General features: G+C 36.0%; 1 pseudogene across 1 annotated transcript in view; it reads right to left on the reverse strand.

Annotated features, from left to right (window-relative positions):
• Positions 1–1,723: 1,723 nt before the first annotated feature.
• The window catches only part of LOC149542591 (origin of replication complex subunit 4-like), a 264,049-nt pseudogene continuing 246,401 nt past the window's right edge, over positions 1,724–19,371 (reverse strand). Inside the window, exons 16-18 of the transcript XR_016355108.1 lie at positions 2,335–2,478; positions 2,163–2,231; positions 1,724–1,922 (exon numbers count right to left, since the gene is read on the reverse strand). The product of XR_016355108.1 is annotated as an origin of replication complex subunit 4-like (transcript). The remainder of the gene's footprint in view (positions 1,923–2,162; positions 2,232–2,334; positions 2,479–19,371) is intronic.

Consider the following 19,371-nt stretch of genomic DNA (forward strand, 5'->3'; position numbering starts at 1 on the left):
TCCCAATTTGTAGGCTTCCATCTTCAAGAGCTTTGACTCTCAAGTGGTTAGACTTCTTTCTTAGAGAGCTAGGCTTTTATACTAATACCAATTATTGAAATTCAAATGGGTAAGTGAGATGTTGAGAGGGAAGGGGGGTGCATAAGGATCTCCAAAATTTTTACCAATTCAAACATGAACCTTATTAAACTTATTTCACCATGCACCTCAGCCTTAACCTTGTGAGTGACCAATCATGAAATGTCATGTACCAACATGTAATATTGGATCTAACATCTAGCATGAATAAAAGTCATAAACAAGTAATTTACACATGACACAAGATTTAGTAATGCATAAACCCTCCAAGGTGAAGGTAAAACTGCAATGGGGATGACACCCACAAAATCTTCACTACTGCAGTAACAAAGTGCTGGTTAGGGCTACAATTTTGATCACTTCTTATGATCTACCCTGTGCGGCATCTTCTTTGTTAAAAGCTTATAAGATTGCTAAGTCTACCTTTGAAAAAGGATTTAACTTCACAATTAAGTGAGAACTCTGTTAGGAGATTTACAATAGGCATGTTAAGACCACTCTTTTAAGAGATTCACCTGATACAAATATTAGAATGTAACAATACCTTGATCATTTGGTTTCCACTAATATGTTGATAATAGATCTTCTCTATCCAATATGTAATCACCTCATTGTGACTGATTAACAATAACCCCTCACTACATTGCTCGATCGCCTTCCTCCTTCACAACTTGATGATTCTCCTTCTGCTTCCTTCAACTCACTTGCACAAAACCTTACACAATTTAGTTGTGAAACCCTTCTTAAATAGCCATCTAAGAAGTTTCTAGATCGCAATCAACGATCCAAATTCATCCTTTTTGTCACTTATGCTTTCCAATTTTCTAATTGGTTCTGCATATTGTGTAGGGATTAATGATGCAAATTTACAGGCATAATTTCCTCCTTTTTGTTCACCTTGATTATAGAAACATGTTTCATGCTTGGAAAAATGGTTTACATAGGATTTTGTGCCATTCCAAACTCATATACTCAAACTGTATAACTTGGCAGATAAAACCTCTAACGCTCAGTTGTGCTTGTTTCTTCATGGTGATCCTCGACATATACTTCACTTGACTTGAACTACCTTCTCTCTAAAATGATTGGCTCATGTACCACTTAAGTTATATGATGTGTTGCCATTTGGATAACTTAGGAACAACTAACTGCTCGACTACTATTGACTCCTTGGCACAAACTGAACTTGTGTACTTCTCTTTATAGCTCGACCTTCATTGTGGCTTGATCATAGTGTTGACCAACCAACTCTGTTTTCTAAATGACTAAGTGTTTTGCACTAATAGACAACACTAGGATTGCCTTTAGGGTCAACAGTAATAAGTGCATGCAATTATGCTTTAATTTTTTCTTTTGGCAAGCTTCTTGAAACTTTAAAAATAACCTTTCCAAGACAAACTCAGAATAGAGGTACCCACATTTTTCCTCTAAAGTGAATTTGAATCACCTACATTATAATGGTTGCTATTTAACCTCTTTGTACTTCAATAAATTTGCAATGCCCTAGTCACACTAACAAGTATGTATATATAGAGAGAAAAATAGTATAAAGATATCAAAATTTTAAATTCCAATAATACCAACCAAGAAAACTATTAAACATAGAATACAATGATTCTCCACTTCTAAAAGGAAAAGAAAAATATTTCAACGCTTGTCCCAGTTCATTAAGAAGGAAATATACACAAAATAAAAATGTAAGAATGGAATTGTCAACCGTATAGTCTTGTTTCCATCAAAATCTGATGCACTTTGTTGCTTCCATTGCATGGATAAGCACTGGAGAACCAGTGACCTCATTTTTACACTTAACTAGCTTCTCATGGTGTGCGTGAGAAATTTCCCTGATAAAGAAAGTCAGGTTGTAATCCAATGAGAACTTTCGAGGCTATAATTCATTAAAGTAGCACAGAAACAAGACGAAGATGAGGGTGCAGATAATTTTGTTTAGTAAAGTAAAACATAAACAAAAATTATTCTTAATCAAAGAAATTTATTTGCATTTCATCACAACACAAGGTTTAGAAACAAAACTCAATGAACAAATATGTAGCACTTGCACCATCTAAAGATTACATGCTGACCTATGAATAGGCGTGAATGTATAGATTTCATTTGAACTTCTCCTGGTCAAACCATTGACGTAAGACAACCTAACAGATAAGAAAAACGGATTGAAGTTAGAGGGTAACCTACAAAGATTATATGCAAATTAAAGTTCATATATTCAAAACGAAGAAAGAAATATAAGTGTACCGGACAGACGGAATTCGTTTTTAATCCTTCGTGAAGCTCATGAGAAGCAATAACTAATTTCACCGGTCGGAATTCCAATGCAATGTTGTGCCCTCTCTTATCGATAAAAGCAATTAACTGAAGCTCTAATAAGTGCTCAAAAGCCTGCAAACACAAGATGCACATTAAAAGCTTGAGAATCAAAGCAACCATAAAATGTAAGATTTGAATTTTTTAAACTTACAGTATTAATAGAATTGGAACATTAAGCAATTGCTTAAGTAGGCTAACATAAGGTGAAAATTTGGAGCAGATACATTAGATTAACTGTAGGAAAAGGTCCAAAAATTCTTTTGACTGACAAGATGAAATATTGAAGGCACACGAGGGGAATAAATAAACAAAATACTCCACCATGTAGATTTCTCACCCAACAAACCTTAAAGATTGTATAGACATTAGGTATTTAATGTCTCCATTAGAGCCACTCAGTCAAAACAAGTCTTCTTCCCCAAGACATCAAAATGGTAAAAGTTATTAATTTTCTCAGAAGAGATAATCTTGATGGAGCCCAAGCATAACATTAGTTTTCATCGTAATCTCATCAATCATTTTCAGTCTTTGCACGTGGGAAATTCACAATTCAGAACATGTTATCTTTCTCTTGGACATTAAAAATCATGAGCTCATTACAACGGTATGTTACCAATACTGTTTTTATCTTCTGATACTGTCCAGCCATTACAATGGTGTATCCTCGTTAAAAGTATAAATAAGTATATACCACCTGTGTGCAGTGAAATGTGATTCCACAGTGCAATCAAATAGCTAAGAAATCAATTAAAAATCACACACCAAATAATACAGCATTCAAGATTAGGCAAAAGAAGTCAAATTAGCATGAAATACCACAAAAACAAAGTAAACAAAGCTCCTGTTGCAATGACTTGACCAAGATGTTTGATCTGGATGTGCACACACTGAAAAAACATGCCACATAAGGGCGCTCAAATAGAAAATGGTTAAGTGAGAATAAAAGCATTTTAAATGTTGGATGTACAGATTTCGGGACGAAAACGAATTAGCTAATTTATATTGGAGGATGAAGATTTATGGTGGAGGATGAAGAAGAGTAATAAAGGAATTAAAAATTATTTTTGGGTATTTGAAGCAGAAAGACCCATCTGAATATGTTGGGAAGGGTTGACTTAATTATTTAAAAAATGTGTGCACATGTTTAGTGAAAGGATTAAGTGGATTCCGATTAGGAGGCAAGTGGCAAAGGTACAAGGATGTGACATGCAAAGGGAGAAATAAATTCAAAGATTTATTGATTTAATTCATTTGGAAGGAGACTAAAGATGGAAGTAAATAATTAAGGTAGCTGATCCTATGCATAATATCAATTAAATAATACGGTATTATTTAAGTTTAGATGAAATAGCGGGTAAATTAATGACCAAAGGCGGTCAGTTTTGGGTGTCTAGAGTCTACACCACCAAAGGAAAAACTCTAAGGCAAGTTGTACATCAAGGATATTTAATGTGTGAGATCCTTTTTTAAGTTGTAGATGCTTCTACAATACCAGTTAGGATTGCAGGATTTCACCGAACAAGACATCAAGATCGTAAAAACTAGCAATTTGTAATGTCACATATTTATGCCAACTTGTTCTAGGAGCGTTGGCCAGTTTTTTATGATTTTCCCCAGGTTTCCAGACATAATATGAGTTTTCCAATGCTCTTAGTGAGCTTGGTTTTTAGTTTCAAAAGGTTATTACAGAAGTTGCCATTATAGTAAGTTCTTGCATAACAACCACCTTTCTGGGATTTTGTGGGTTATTTGGGGATTTTTCACTTCAGTCTCCAAAGAATGTTGTCATTTAAATTTATAGTGATTGATCATACTGATTTCATGTCTTTGACTGAGTTTAGAGGTGTATAGGTGTCGTCAGGTTAGTTTGGTGACAATTTGTGTATTAAATGGATGAGCTAAGCCTTGTGGTTAATTATTGTTAATTGCTCTCTTGCTGATTGAGGCTACGGTAGTCCATTATCAGCTCAGAAAATTTGCTCAGACCTACAGGATAGTCATATAGAAGTTTTGTTTTTGCACAGGACTGTTGGGTTAAAGCATGGTGAAGGGAGACAATTAATGGGTGTTTATGCATGCTAAAAGGGTGAATCCACATGAGAGCTTCTTTCAGCTGTTATGATGTAACAGTTCATAGACAGACTAATAAGTGACTGAAACAGTACGACACAGTTCATAGACAGACTAATAAGTGACTGAAAACTGTATGACACAGTTATCTTTTGATTGGACTTGGTGTTTTTTGAGAGCTACCTAGAGTTGTTGGGTGAGTTGATGCTCTAAGGAGGTGTGAAGAAGAAGTTTCCTTTGCTGTTGGGTGCTATACTTGACTGATCAGTCAATAGCAGTGTCAAAAAACGCCATTTTCATTTTCAGACCTACTACACACCATCTAATGACTGTTCTAAGGTATTCGAATTTTGATTTTATGAAACTATGCATGTTCCTTATTGTTCTGTAATGAACTCTCTATTTTAAGGTGAATACGTCAAGGAACTTATAATTAGAGCCGTTACATGTTGAAAATATTTTATCAGACTTATGACAGAAACATTAATCAAATGCATGTCATTATTCTTGTGGTATATACAGCACAGAAAGAAACTCCCTATCCCTCCTTGGGCGGTATCGGATAAGGATACAATGTGGCGGGGATATACATCAGATTCCGTACCCAGACATGCCAAAAAATCCTCAATTTTTCAACTATGCCAAATACTAGTGATTTGACTATTTAAAAGTTTGACCTAAATCATCCTTAATTAAAAACAAACTTCTTTAATCCAACTTTTTTGTGTTGGTATAAATAAAAACCTTCACCAAATGAGGAAGGATGATGAAATGTTTTACTATTTCAGCTATCTAGTTTTTTGAAATATCATCTAGAGCAACTCTATCATATTTTTATATTGTAATATTGAAATCAACCTATAATTGTGTATGTAGAAATTGCTTGTCCGTATTGCTTTAAAAGTAATCAAAATATCCTGTAATAACATAGAAAATTGTGCAAAAAAAATGTGTATTTGCTTTTTATGAATCTTGTATCCAACAGTCTTGATATATATTGGAGGTCTTAAAAAATTGCCATATCTATATCCAATACTGTACCCGTATTTGAATCGGTGACCATATCCATGCAACTTTGGTTATATGTCATCAAAAAAAGGGTTGAATATTACAGTGGTATTGGAGCTTGTTTTTTCATGCCAGCTAATTGGGTTGGGGTTGCTTGTTGTGGTCTTTGATTGTATGTTAGAGCTTCAGTGATTGTTGTTAGAACAGAGCTGAAAAGATGTTCACAGTTGACAAGTTTGTGTTTGAGATAACATGAGACTTAATCTGATGGACTCAAACATTAAAAGGGTGTTTATAAAGATTGTTACAAAACCCAAACATATGGAACCCAACACAATTCCATCTCACACAAACTTATTTCTGCTAAGCCTTTTTTAGCATTTCCAAAGGTAATTTGTCTTTTTCAGAGGAGAGTGTGCTGAAGATTATAGCAGCAATAGTGATCTTTTATTGCTAGAGCAGACATTTATGATGATATTTTTGTATAACCAAGTGAGCACAATGTGGCATTCAAAGGAGTGCTAGGTGTCTCATCCTAGATATCTGACATTTTATTATATGAAGAGATGCGACATGCAAAGAGACATATGTTTTGAAATATGAAGAGACGTGCATTTGGAAAACAAAGAGACTTTCAGTTATAATATGAGGACTTTCTCAATTGGATATATATATATGATTGCTTTGTTAGATAAGCATTGTATTCAGTTAAGAGCATTGCACTTGGACATTTATTATTTTAATATAAGTTTTTCCCTAAGTTGGAGGGTTTACCTGGGATAAATTGTTGCGTCTTTATGTACCTTTTTGTTCTTCTTTTGTTAATTGTTATTTATCTTTATTTTTGGGCTAAACATTAAGTAACAGCAATTAAGGGAGTTTCTCTTATTCTTTAGTTCATGTATCTATTGCAAATTGCATGTAGGCAATCTATACGTGTTGAATTTGTAGCTGCTACATGAATATTTAACTCTGATGTTGCAGTGTTACCCGATTTTCTTTTGGCACCAGTTACTCATCTATGGCTGATTTCTTTTGATAATCATTTTGATGTGATTTTGTTGTATATATTATTCAAATTCTTCTACTTGTATGTGTTCTCGACCTCTCGATAACAAATATCTCCTATGTCAAAGTTTCATGCATCAGTTCTGGCAACCATCTTGCTATGAAGCTCCATTTGTTTTATTCCCATTCCATAACACATCACCCTAAGATGCTTCTCATTTGCTGGCAGTGATTATATTTCATTATTACCAGCAGTTCATTACTCTTGGTTTTTTTTCATGAACGTATATCATCATCTTCATTTGTGCCTCTTCAATTTTACATTGTTTCCCACGTGTAAATGAATCACTCACCATTTTGGTATATGATGACTTTTCTTTGGCTTAATTCAAAGTATAGTGTGTGTGTTGTCTTATACAGAAATGAGATATCGTGCTCAGTATATAGCAGATTTTATTGAAGAAGTTTTGTTCTTTTCTGTTCTGTGTGCAACTGTTTTTGTTGTCATCTAGTCTTGTACTTTGTCTGCAGCATATATTCTTGAGTATTTATTTATTAGTTTTATTTTAAACATAAGCAAGGATTATATTGGTATTCCGTGAATTGCATATTATGTTTTGTCTTTGTCGTATTTCTATTGTCTTTGTGTGATCCTAAAATCATCACTGTCGAAGCTCTGCATATGTTTTGTAATATGGCAGCGATTGTTTGTGACCATCAGTACATATTTCTTCATGTTTATATTGAAGTGGATTTAGTTTTCTTGTCTGTCGGTGGATGGCTTGCGTGTCTTCAGAGAATGGCTTTCATGGCTTTTGATATTGTTTCTGTCTATCCTTGTCATTGTTGAGTATACTGGCGATTCATAATTATATTTACTTATTGGTGTTTATTCTCATTCTTGAACGATATTATTTGTAACTCTTATTTCCATTCATGTCAAGACTCTTAATGCAGTGTCAGTCCCTTCAGGTATTCTTTTTTGGGTTCTCTTCTGGCAACAATTTACTTTCAGATATTGAATGCACATTTTTTTCATTGTGTGTATGGCGTGCGAATGATATTGTAAGCAAGTAGTAGGTTACGAGATATATATGAAAGTGTTTCAAGTCTCTAGTTTATGTATTTTATCAGAACATGTTTTTTGTCGTAAATTCTCATTTTTTTGTTAGTTTGTATCATGTGTTTCATATTTAGACTTCTGTGTGTTGTTGCCTCATGTATATGCAGTTTTTTTTTCATGCATCTCTATGCTATTAGCAAGTGCTATATATTATCATTATATGAATGCTGATTTGTGTTTATTGTTCAATATTGTTAAAAGAGATTATTGTGTTTCGATCCATATTTGTGTGCATGCTAAGATCTTTTTCGAGGAAAATTCATTCTATGATTATTCCTTTGAATTTTGATCATGAATTTTTGTTAAATCACTGAGTGTATGCTTTTAGCCTTGATCTCTATATTTCTTTTCATGATAGGTTGGTTCTGTGAATTAATATTAATCTTTGTTGATTGTAGGACGAATTCAGAAGCAATGGGAATGCTGCTTGCAGTCATGGAACTGAATTGATCAGGTTGTTAGTATGATTAATTTCTTTTAAGACGAAGAAATGATATTCAAAGGGAGTCCACTCAGCTGCAGAAATAAACTTCAGAAGGAACTTGCTTGATAGAGGGATAATGCCTACTTCTTGGCAAGCATGTGTGGCAGTATGACTACTAAAGCTCCCTGTTTGGTCAACTTTGAATCAGCTCTCTTATTGTGATAATCAAAGCAGTGAGAATGTTGCTCATGCTGAGAGGGAGTCTCTGTTGAGAGAGAATCTTAGTGTTTCTTATACATGTTGTTAATGCATTCTTCTCTGGGAGAAGTATGAGATGAAGCCCTCATTCCACCCTCTGTGAGTAGGTATGGTCAATCCACTCTCTGCAAGTAGGCATGGTGGAAATGCATTCTTCTGTGGGATAAGTCTAAGGTAAAAGCCCTTGTTCCATCTCTTGCAAGTAGGTATGGTGGATCCACCCTTTGCAAGTAGGCATGGTGGAAATGCATTCTTCTCTGGGAGAAGTTTGAGGTAAAAAGCCCTTGTTTCAACCTCTACTAGTAGGTACGGTGGATCCACCCTCTTCGAGTAGGTATGGTGGAAGTCATATGTGTGGTTCCATGACTTTAATCTTAGGCTTTTATGGTTTGCCCTCTAGCAGTAGCTATTGTGAATAGTGTTATGCTAAGATAACAATGTTTTATTTAGAAAATATGTGATGAGAAATTCTTATTGACATTTTTTATTGCAACTATGTGTGCTTGCCATACTAAAGATCTCTCCATTGCTAAGAGGGAATGTTGAAGATTATAGCTGTGATAGAGATCCTTTATTGCTAGAGAAGAGATTTATGATGATATATTTGTATAAACAAGTGAGCACAATGTGACATTCAAGTTGTGCTAGGTATCTCATCCTAAATATCTGACATTTTATTATATGAAGAGTTATATGACATGCAAATAGACATGCATTTTGAAAGATGAAGAGACTTGCATTTGGAAAATGAAGAGACTTTCAATTATGATAAGAGTCGTCTCTCAATTCAATATATATGATTGCTTTGTGGCATAAGCATTGTATTCAGTTGAAAGCATTATACTTGGACATTTATTATTTTCTTAAAACAACTTTCCCTTTAGGTTTGAGGGTTTTCCAAGATAAATTGTTGTCTTTATGTTCCAGGTTCATCTATGAAGAAATTATAACAAGGTAGAACATTGTTATCTAGTTGACAAGTAATAGAGGAGTCCATTTTGTGAACTACGTCGTCAAATTGTTGACTACAAAATTCAAGTTTTCCATTCTTTACCAAGTCTATACTACCTTAGGGCCAATGGGCAGGCTGAGGCGACAAACAAGATATTGGTATCTATCATTTACAAGTCATATGGAGTAGAATAGGAGGACTAAGAGGAAAATTTGCCTTCACTCTTGTGGGCATATTGTACTACTTATAAGGTCACAACTAGTCAAATGCTCGTCTAGCTAATGCATGAGCATAGAGTCGTCCTATCAATGAATATTATAGTACCAAGTCTCAAAATAGCAATTGAAAACAAGTTGGGCAATATCGAGAGTTTGAGGGAATGATTGTACGCACTCAATAAGGTTGATAAGCGTCGGATGATGGCACAATAGGTGACAAATGTAGCTTAGCAATGGTGGAAGGCATGGCATGAGAAGCATCTTAGGGTGATGTGTAATGTCCCCTTTATAAAATAAATGTATTTAATTAAACCTTGTTAATAGGCCGATTGAATTAATATATCTCAGACCCATTTTTATTTTGTTTCCTTGGTTTGTATCGCCATTGGCTATCTTTGTACACCCTCGGAAAGTTTCCTGATGGGTATTTAAGCACAGCATGTAGGTAATCTTTAGGTATGCAATTTGGATTATTTCTTTGTACTGCGAATTCCAGTTGGGATTCTCTGTTGTTTGCCATTTCGGAAGTGAAAGATCTTCTCCATTTGGCTTGTTCAGTTTCGGTGGGATTTAACCCTCACCCTATTCCGTCGCCTGTAATACTTCGCTCGGATCTGGCAATTTAGAGTACCATCTTTCAGTATATATTGGAGGAATTATTCATGTTCAAGTTTCTAATCTTGTATTTGATCTACTTGTGTTTGTATGAACAAATTTGCAATCATTGTTGTACTGTGTGGCATCAAGACATTTCCGTGCAACTCCCTCTTTGCCCGTACGACCTTCACTTCCCCACACATCTTCCACCGCACCTCATACCTTCCTTGTTTCCTCCCTCCACTCACTGTACGACCTGCTGTATGGCCTACTTGGACTTCTCCCCACACGTCCTCCCTTTCATTTGCTACCAATCCACCGTACGAGCCATCCCTCCCCTTCCACCATACACTAGCAGGAACACCATACGGCCTAGTAGGTCCCCACCGTATGGCCCTTGTGTATTCTCCCACCGTACGGCCACAGAGCAACCCACATCCACCGTATGGTAGCTCTTGTCATTAGATATTAGAGTACAAACACCATTGACGGACATCTCTGGTAACAATTGAATGATCTCCTTGTAGGGTTGTCACAAAAGGACTAAGAGCATTACAATGGTATCAGAGCTTTTGATCCTGCCTGCGTGTGGAAGTGAATGCAAGTTTATACTTGAAGGAGAAGGCAAAGTAACCCTATTGATAGAATGGCAGATCATTAGAATTCCACGACAGAACTCATGAATCTTTTAAGAGAGCTAAACAAAAACCAAATGCAAATCAACGAAACCCAAATGCTTATGCAGGAAACTCTACAAAAATTGGCTAAGGGAAAGGAGAACAAAATGGGCATAGCAACGATTCTGTTTCGGGAAGGATAAATTTTCAACCCTCTCGCTCTTGACCCTCGATATCCATCTTCCTTCCAAGGACAGAAGCACCACGCAAAGGAAGAGAGCCCACTTTTGAGGAAATGCAAGAAAAACTTTGGGAAGATTGGCGGAACACAAATATGGAAGGTGATATATCTTACAGAGAGTATGTTGATCTAAGAATGAGAGATTCTGGCGGGGGAAATCGCAGTTATTTTAGTGATGATCTCAAGAGAAAGATCAGAAAGGTAAACTTATCGCCATTTGATGGATCTGAAGTCATTACCACACAGTCATGGGTCCTAAAGGTAGATACCTATTTACAATTCAATCCAATGCTCGAAGAGGAAGCAATCAAGTTCGTAGCACTTCATCTGGAAGGAGTGGTGCATGAGTGGTGGCATCATGGATTGGTCACTCTCGGTCATGACCAAGTGACCTCTTATGTCGAGTTCACTGAGAGACTCATTGACCGTTTCGATGGGAAAGACCCTGAGCTAAACTTCAAAGATCTAGCTCAGCTAAAGAAAACGAACACTATAAACAACTACATCACTGAGTTCCAAAGGCTATCAATGCTAGTCATAGACATCTCTGAAAGACGCCGAATTGTGTTATTCATGGATGGGCCAAGGGAGCCTTTGAGAGGTTGCATCAAAGGGTTCAACCTGTGTGCACTCAATGAAGCTATTAAGAAGGTGCATGACATGGCCGCATCTTCCTCCAAAACTCACGTAGTTACACCAAAACCATCTCCACAAGAAGACAAGGAAAAGGAGACAATTCAGAAGAAACTTCAGATTGATGAAGATTCTTGTCAAGAACTCCAGAGGAAAAAGCTCTGTTTTACATGCAAAGAACCGTGGGGACCTGGTCATCGTTGCCTTGGGAAGGGAAAGATTCATTACATTGAGGTGATGCCTGATGACAACGAAGGAAAAATACCTGCAGCAACCAATGAAGACATTACCCTGTAGGTTAGAATAAATGCCTTGATACAAAAAGGGGGTTCCATTGCTACCCTCACTACATTGACTGGAGGTGTTATCTTCAGGGTTCATGATTCACTTCATGGAAAACGAGTCCCAATCATGATTGATAGTGGTGCCACACTCAATTTCATCAATTCATCTTTGGTCACTAGTAAAGGCCTGCGCACAGTTGAGCATAGCAGACTTGAGGTTAAGGTTGCAGGAGGAACCTTGTTACCTTGCACTCATGTGATCCCACGGCTACAAATTTCCATGGGAGAATATACCATGACAGATGATTTCTTTGTCATAGATTTGGTTGATACTGATATCATTTTGGGCATTCAGTGGTTGGAAACTCTTGACCAGTACACCCAAAGTTTCAAAAGGATGGACTTTTCATTCGAGACGGATGGCAAGAAGGTGCTGCTAAGAGGAATGTCGAATAAAAGATCGAGGGAAGTCACAATCAAGAAGATGGAAGCAATTTTTAAACAGGATTTGGTCCCAAACGCTACAAATAAAGACAAGATAGTCAACACCTTACCACATTCCTTGGATAATTAGCAGGCCCATCTATTGGTCGAGTATTCCAAGAACACTTGTATGTGAGTTGATGGATGGATATGTACGCGATGAAAGATACAAAGTTATTGATGACATCATTTACTTCGGCGAGAAGATCTACTCATTGCCTGACTCGGAACTGAAGGAGCTGATTATGGAAGGTTTCCTAGAGCTAGATGTGCATTTGCTTGAGGACAAGCAAATTTTGGGACGGGAGGACTATAATGTCCCTGTTATAAAATAAATGTATTTAATTAAACCTTGTTAATGGGCCGATTGATTTAATATATCTCGGACCCATTTTTATTTTGTTTCCGTAGTTTGTGTCGTCGTCCAGTATCTTTGTACACCCTCGAAAAGTTTCCCAATGGGTATTTAAGCACGGCTTGTAGGTAGTCTTTAGGTATGCAATTTGGATTATTTCTTTGTATTGCAAATTCCAGTTGGGATTCTCTGTTGTTTACCATTTTAAAAGTGAAAGATTTTCCATATTTTGCTTGTGCGGTTTCGGTGGGATTCAACCCTCACCCTATTCCCTCGCCTGTAATACTTCACTCGGATCTGGCAATTCAGAGCAACATCTTTCGGCATATATTGGAGGAATTATTCGTGTTCAAGTTTCTAATCTTGTATTTGATCTACTTGTGTTTGCACGAATAAATTTGCAATCATTGTCGTACTGTGTGGCATCAAGACATTTTCGTGCGGCTCCCTCTTTGCTTGTACAACCTTCACTTCCCCACACATCTTCCACCACACCCCGTACCTTCCTTGTTTCCTCCCTCCACTCACTGTACATTTTGCTATACGGCCTACCTAGACTTCTCCCCACACATCTTCCCTTCCATTTGCTACCAATCCACTGTACGAATGACCGTGCAGGCCATCCCTCCCCTTCCATCGTACACTAGCAAGAACACCGTACGGCCTAGTAGGCTGCCACTGTATGGCCCTCTTGTATTCTCCCACCGTACGACCATAGAGCAACCCACATCCATCATACATCAGCCCAATCATTCAGTATGGCCCAATTTTGTACTGTTCACCCCCTCCTAATTGCATTTTGCAATCATCGTACGGTAGCTCTTGTCATCAGATATTAGAGTACAGACACCATTGACGGACATCTCTGGCAACAATTGAATGGTCTCCTTGTAGGGTTGTCATGGAAGGACTAAGAACATTACATGATATTTCACTCTAGTCAACCAGTGCTTAAGTATAATGGGGGAACGAGATCAAACCAAGTAAATTTAAAGTTAGATAGTTGAGACCTTACAAAGTTAGGGAAGTTGCAGAGAACAAGGAGATCAAGTTATGGACTCTCAATGGCAAGGAGGTCCCCAAGGTAGTGAATAGGTCGAAACTAAAAATATACCAAGAAAGGCATCCAAAGAACCTAGTTTAGCCTCAAAAGCTCAATAAGTTATTACTTTGAAAAAAATGGTTCAAAACAAGAGAATACATCGTATGGTCATGGGCCCCATATGAGGATTGTCATCGTGTTGTCCTGCATTTTGTCACCACAAAATATAGGTAACAGTACGAAACTTTTTCAATTTAGTATCACATTTCGTTGAGTTAGTTTATTACAATGAAACATGGGGACACATCCCCCTACCAAAACCAGGCCGCACTCAAGATGAGGACACACCTGAGATAGGGGGACATCCTCTTGGTGTCTCAAGCAGTGTCACTTGGAGCACCACCTCCACCGGAGATGGTGAGATGTCCCCGCGTCCCCTATGGGTGAGGGGGGATGCCTAGATGTCTGCCACGGCAACAAGATGGGGCAAATTTAAAAATATAAAAAAGGCATTATGTAAAAAAAAAATTGTTTCTATTTTTGTTATAATGGGATGTGGGCCCCATTCCTTCCTCTTTTCATCAAAAGCCTTCTATTCTTCATTATTTTTCACATTTGCATTTCTCATTGTTTGCAATAGCAAGAAGAGTGAAGAGCTGAGATAGGGTTTGTGCAAGAGAAAATAAAGTGTTTGCAAGTGAAAAAGGAGAGCCTAGGAGCTAACATTTTCATAGTGATATCAAAACTTCAATGTAATGTTCAATGTTTAAGCTTTTTACATCTTTATATCTAATATTGTAGTAAATCTTTTCATAACTAGCATTCTAAGTACCATATGTATAGTACATACAACCCTACTCCCCCTGCCACCCCCCATCCCCTGTTGTCACCAAATCAAGGCCCCTCTGTCCCCTATCTCAGAAACTTGTCCCCCATACCCCCATCCCATAGGACAGTGTAACTATGGTTTATTATTTAATTGGCTAGTATTGCTTAATCAATCGACTCCAATTGATATAATAAATCCTTTTATTGAAGGTCGTCGTCAAGCCTTTTTAGTTTTTCTGATTGTCGAGCCTATACTTGATTTTTGAAGCCTTCAACATCATTTTTCTCATTTTTGAGTATGTGTTAGTTAATCTTGGGTCCTTTGGTTTCACTCAAGTCATTGCTTTCGTTTTCTCTTCTATTCGGTCTATCTTAGGGCTTAATCAAAGTTGGCAATTCAAACATATTATCATTTTAGTGCCCAAAAAGTGGACTCTCTAGGTGTAATTGCATGAATAAAAATATCATGTTATATTTTAAAGTTGACATTTGCTTTTTAAAAAATATAACATAAATTCACTTTATGTCACGTTTTTAAGTTACTTTATCACTTAAATTTATCACTCAAGTGAATATAGTGCACTTTATGTTATATTTTTAAGTTGAGTTGCTTTTTATTTTTTACTTAAGTAACTATATTAACTATATAGTTTGATTTAATTTTTGAGTTTTAATTTAAAGCAACTTAGCAAATATTATTTTTTGAATGATATTTTCACATTATATATTATCTATATAGTGTAAATATTATTTATGACCCATTTAAGCAATAAATCTTCAAAAATTAAATTGATGTGTGCTAAATTCATCACTTAAGTTGTGCATAGCATGTCTATAAACACATTTACATGAAAATATGTAATTGCCTCTAGAGACCGTGATTTTGAAAAAAAAGGCAATTTTTAAACACATAAAACATGTAAATACATGTGTTTTAAAATATGCAATAACAATCCAAGAATGAGACTTGTATATTCAAGTGTTTTAAAAACATGCAGTGACCCTTAGAGAGTCCAATTTTGCTCTAAAAGGTCATTTGTGAACATATCATTTTGCACTAAAAGGTCTTGATCAAAGAATATCTCCTTTGTCTATATGACTGGATTCTATGTCCACCTGCACGGATAAACTAGACTATTCACTCTGCAAGTCCAAAATGCTATTTTGTCTTACTCTGGTATCGAAGTTATAAGGCCCTTGACTCATGCTCAACAAACTTCTTTAACCTGATTTTAGTGTTTTGACATTTCGTCAAATACTTTTCCCTCTCCCTTGCTGTTCTAAATTTCCTATGATGCCTCCACAGGATGGGGGGACAACTAGGCTCTAATACCACTATAATATCCACCCTTCTTTTTGTTTTAGAGGAGACTTGCAGACTACTAAGTATTATCAATTAGAGTGTTATTTTCAACATGGCATCTTGACAAACACTTAGCAAACATACAACAATACATAAGCAAAGTTTGGACCTCCTTATTTGTTGATAAAATATTGATTTTGCAATAGAAATGTTTACATACAATTGCCTTATAGGTTGCAGCAAATATTCAGACTAGTATTTAACAATTACAATGCCTAAAATGAATGTAATGATGGAAGGAACCTAGAAGTAGAAGGCGTAGTGATCTATAGATGAAATGACAGCCTCCCAACCTTTAATCAGCAAGAGTGAACAAGAAACTCAATGCAACACTGTACGCGTACTGTAGCAACACTATTCACATGCACTATAGCAAAAACACTATTCATGTGCACTGTAGCAAGAACACTATTCACGTGCACTGCAACAAAAACACTATTCACGTGCACTATAGCAAAAACACTATTCATGCACACTGTAGCAAAACACTATTCATGGCTGCAAGCAACTTCTGACCTGAACTTTAGAGCTCTCTTAAAATATGTGTGAACTCACCAATAAATCTCATTGTGTTTCCTGAATGAAAACACCCAATAATCCTCCTGATTCTGTTTTTCAAGAGCAAAGAGAATGCTAGCAAAGAGGGGTTTCGTCCTCCAAGTTCAACAATTAGATTTCCCGAAAATCTAATAGCATAATAGTAATATCATCCAAGCATACCCCAACTCATTCCAGCCAAGAGAATATAAAGTCCTCCAAGAAGTTGATTTCATTTGCATAAGCAATGTGGGATAAATGGGAAATGCCTTTTTAAAACAACTTTATAATAAAGTGACTTAATTGATAAGTCTTTTATTTAATTATCACTTCATAAAAAAGTAAATTAACTTCGGCATTAAAATCATATAAGAGTCGAACTCAAAATACCAAATGCATATTTTATGCATATTTTGCATATTTTATGAGGAGTTTTACATGCTATATTTTTGGGTTACTTGATGGATCCGAGTTAGGGTTTTATGCATGTTTTTGATGGGCTAGAGGCATTTTTCCAGTTATCTATCAGTTAGGTAGGTGGTTGAGAGCGGTTTTTAGAGGCTTCTTCATAATTTTTATCATTTTTTGACTAATTTTTCCTAGGCATGATTTTTGAATCTGAATTAGGGTTATGAGTTCTATGTATTGTACATTCACCTCATTATGAGGGATCTTCTTTCGGATTCAAATTTTTGTAATTACAGATTTTGAATTGATTGTAAGAGCAAAATTATAGCAGAGATTTTTTCAGCATTGGTTATAGAGATTCAGCGGTTCCTTTCATCGATTCTTGTGCAATTGTGTAAATTTTTTACTTTAATGTTGTGTTTGCCTTCATTTAAGTTACATTCCTTATTGCAGATTTGAATCTTGATACATGTGATTACAGGTCTTTGTTTGTGATCATTGTTCTTTTACAGAAAATTGGTGAAACCTAGGTCTCTTTTTCAAAGCAGAAGATCTCGGTCCTTGCATAAAAACACTTTTGTGGTTGCATGTTTGTCTGAGTATTGTGAATCAATTGTGTCTTTCATAATTCGTGTTGATTTGATTAAAGTTACATTCAAAACCATCGGTGTATCACCTCATTTAGGTTAGTGTTCATATTCATTATTCACTTCTCAACCCTTATCTCGCGTATAATTTAGGATTAGGTGATCACTATTTAGGAAATGGCCTAGCTTCCAAAGATTCATCTCTTATTTTAGGACAACCCACCACCTAAGAGAGTTTCCATGTTTCAATAGGATGGCTAGATTCTGCATCTTGCTATAGGCGTAATCTTGATCGACAATAGTAACTCCTGAAAATATTGCCAAATGAGCTCCCTAATCACTTCATTAGCCTATGGAAGTTCCTATCATAGGCTAATCTATTGACCCTGATGGTCACATTAAGTAGGGGATATTAAAAGGTTGAAGAGGTCAAAGTTTGTTTTGAGAATTTTTCAAAGTTGGAGTTTCCTTCTCCATTTTTGGCTCATTAATCTGCAAGTGGGCATTTTTCATTTTTCTCATTAATTCATGCTTATCTTACTATTTCGATGCATGTTTTAACTTGATGTTGCACACTTGTTGATATCAATGTCATGAAAAGTGCATTTTTCCTTTTAAAATGATGAAAATTCTCACTTTCATACTTTTGGATTTTCCCCAAACTCCAAATTCGAATTTGCATTTTAAAGTAACTTGTTTGTTGACATGTTTGAGCCTAAGACCAAAGGTACATGTTTTCTTTATGCTTGTTTTTGTCATTTGTTTGCTTGCTTTCTTTTTTTTCTTCACTTGGAAGAAATTGCAAGTTCTTTCCCCAAAACTTGAGCACGTTTCACTCCACCTTCCACCTCTTCGTGCAGATGCATTGTTTCATTCCACTTTCATCATATATGTCATAGTACACTGAATTTCATTCTCTACATGTGATTACATGCATCTCATTCTCCATCTGTATTTGCATGAAATTTCCATCTTTCATATGGACTTACATATAATCTCATTTTCCGCTCCCCAATTACATTGCATCTCATTCTTCGAACCTAATCACATATCATGATTACATGAAAATCCCTTTTCATGTAATAGCATCTAGAGAACTCATTTTTGACTAAAGGTTACTCCTTAAAGGTAAAAAAAAATCTTTTATGCGGATTCCCATGCATTCAACTTTCATGTATTAAGACATCCATAAAAGCTCACTTCTACCTCATGTTTCCATCTTCTCGAGTCACATTTCAGCCTTTGCATGTTCACGCTATCTTCTCTTAAGATCATTACACTAGATCTTTGAAGTATCTAATCCACACTTCAAACCTTTGTTCTTGATCAAGAGTCAACATTTTTGTGAAAGCAATATCCTCTGATGATGTGTTCACATTTTGTAATTTTCATGTTGCCGCACAAGCACAAGAAATGCCCTCATCCACAAAATTGAAAGGAAAAATGAAATACCAATATGATAAAGAGTTGGCTCATACAACTCTACCTCAAGTCACATCTATTCTTGATATTATGTCAGATACAGAGATCGGTCATGTGGACATAATAGATTTCTTGTGAAGGATAGAAGCTCCTGCCAATCATGAGATGAAACACATCAAAAGGAGTTATATTCATTTGGTGTCTACATTCCCTATGGCTTCCCTGGAACCAAAATTTGTTCTAGGATGTGCAAAGCATTTTAGTCCAAAATCTAAAATGATCAAGGATGTAGATGGTAATGTCATTAATTAGCTTTCACCTTGAGGTTATTGAACAAATTTTTGAAGTATCACAGAGTGCAGAATGTGTGAATTTGACAAAGGAAGAATCTTTAAAGTATGGAATGAAAACAAGGGAACTTATCAGAAATATGTTAATTTATATTGGTTGGATTCCAAGAGAAGCACCTAAAACCATTCACATACCCAATTTTAAGCTAGAATACAA

Source organism: Cupressus sempervirens, chromosome 8, assembly GCF_028749045.1.
Source record: "Cupressus sempervirens isolate cs-2001-9-10 chromosome 8, ASM2874904v1, whole genome shotgun sequence".
In the NCBI taxonomy this organism is placed as follows: domain Eukaryota; kingdom Viridiplantae; phylum Streptophyta; class Pinopsida; order Cupressales; family Cupressaceae; genus Cupressus; species Cupressus sempervirens.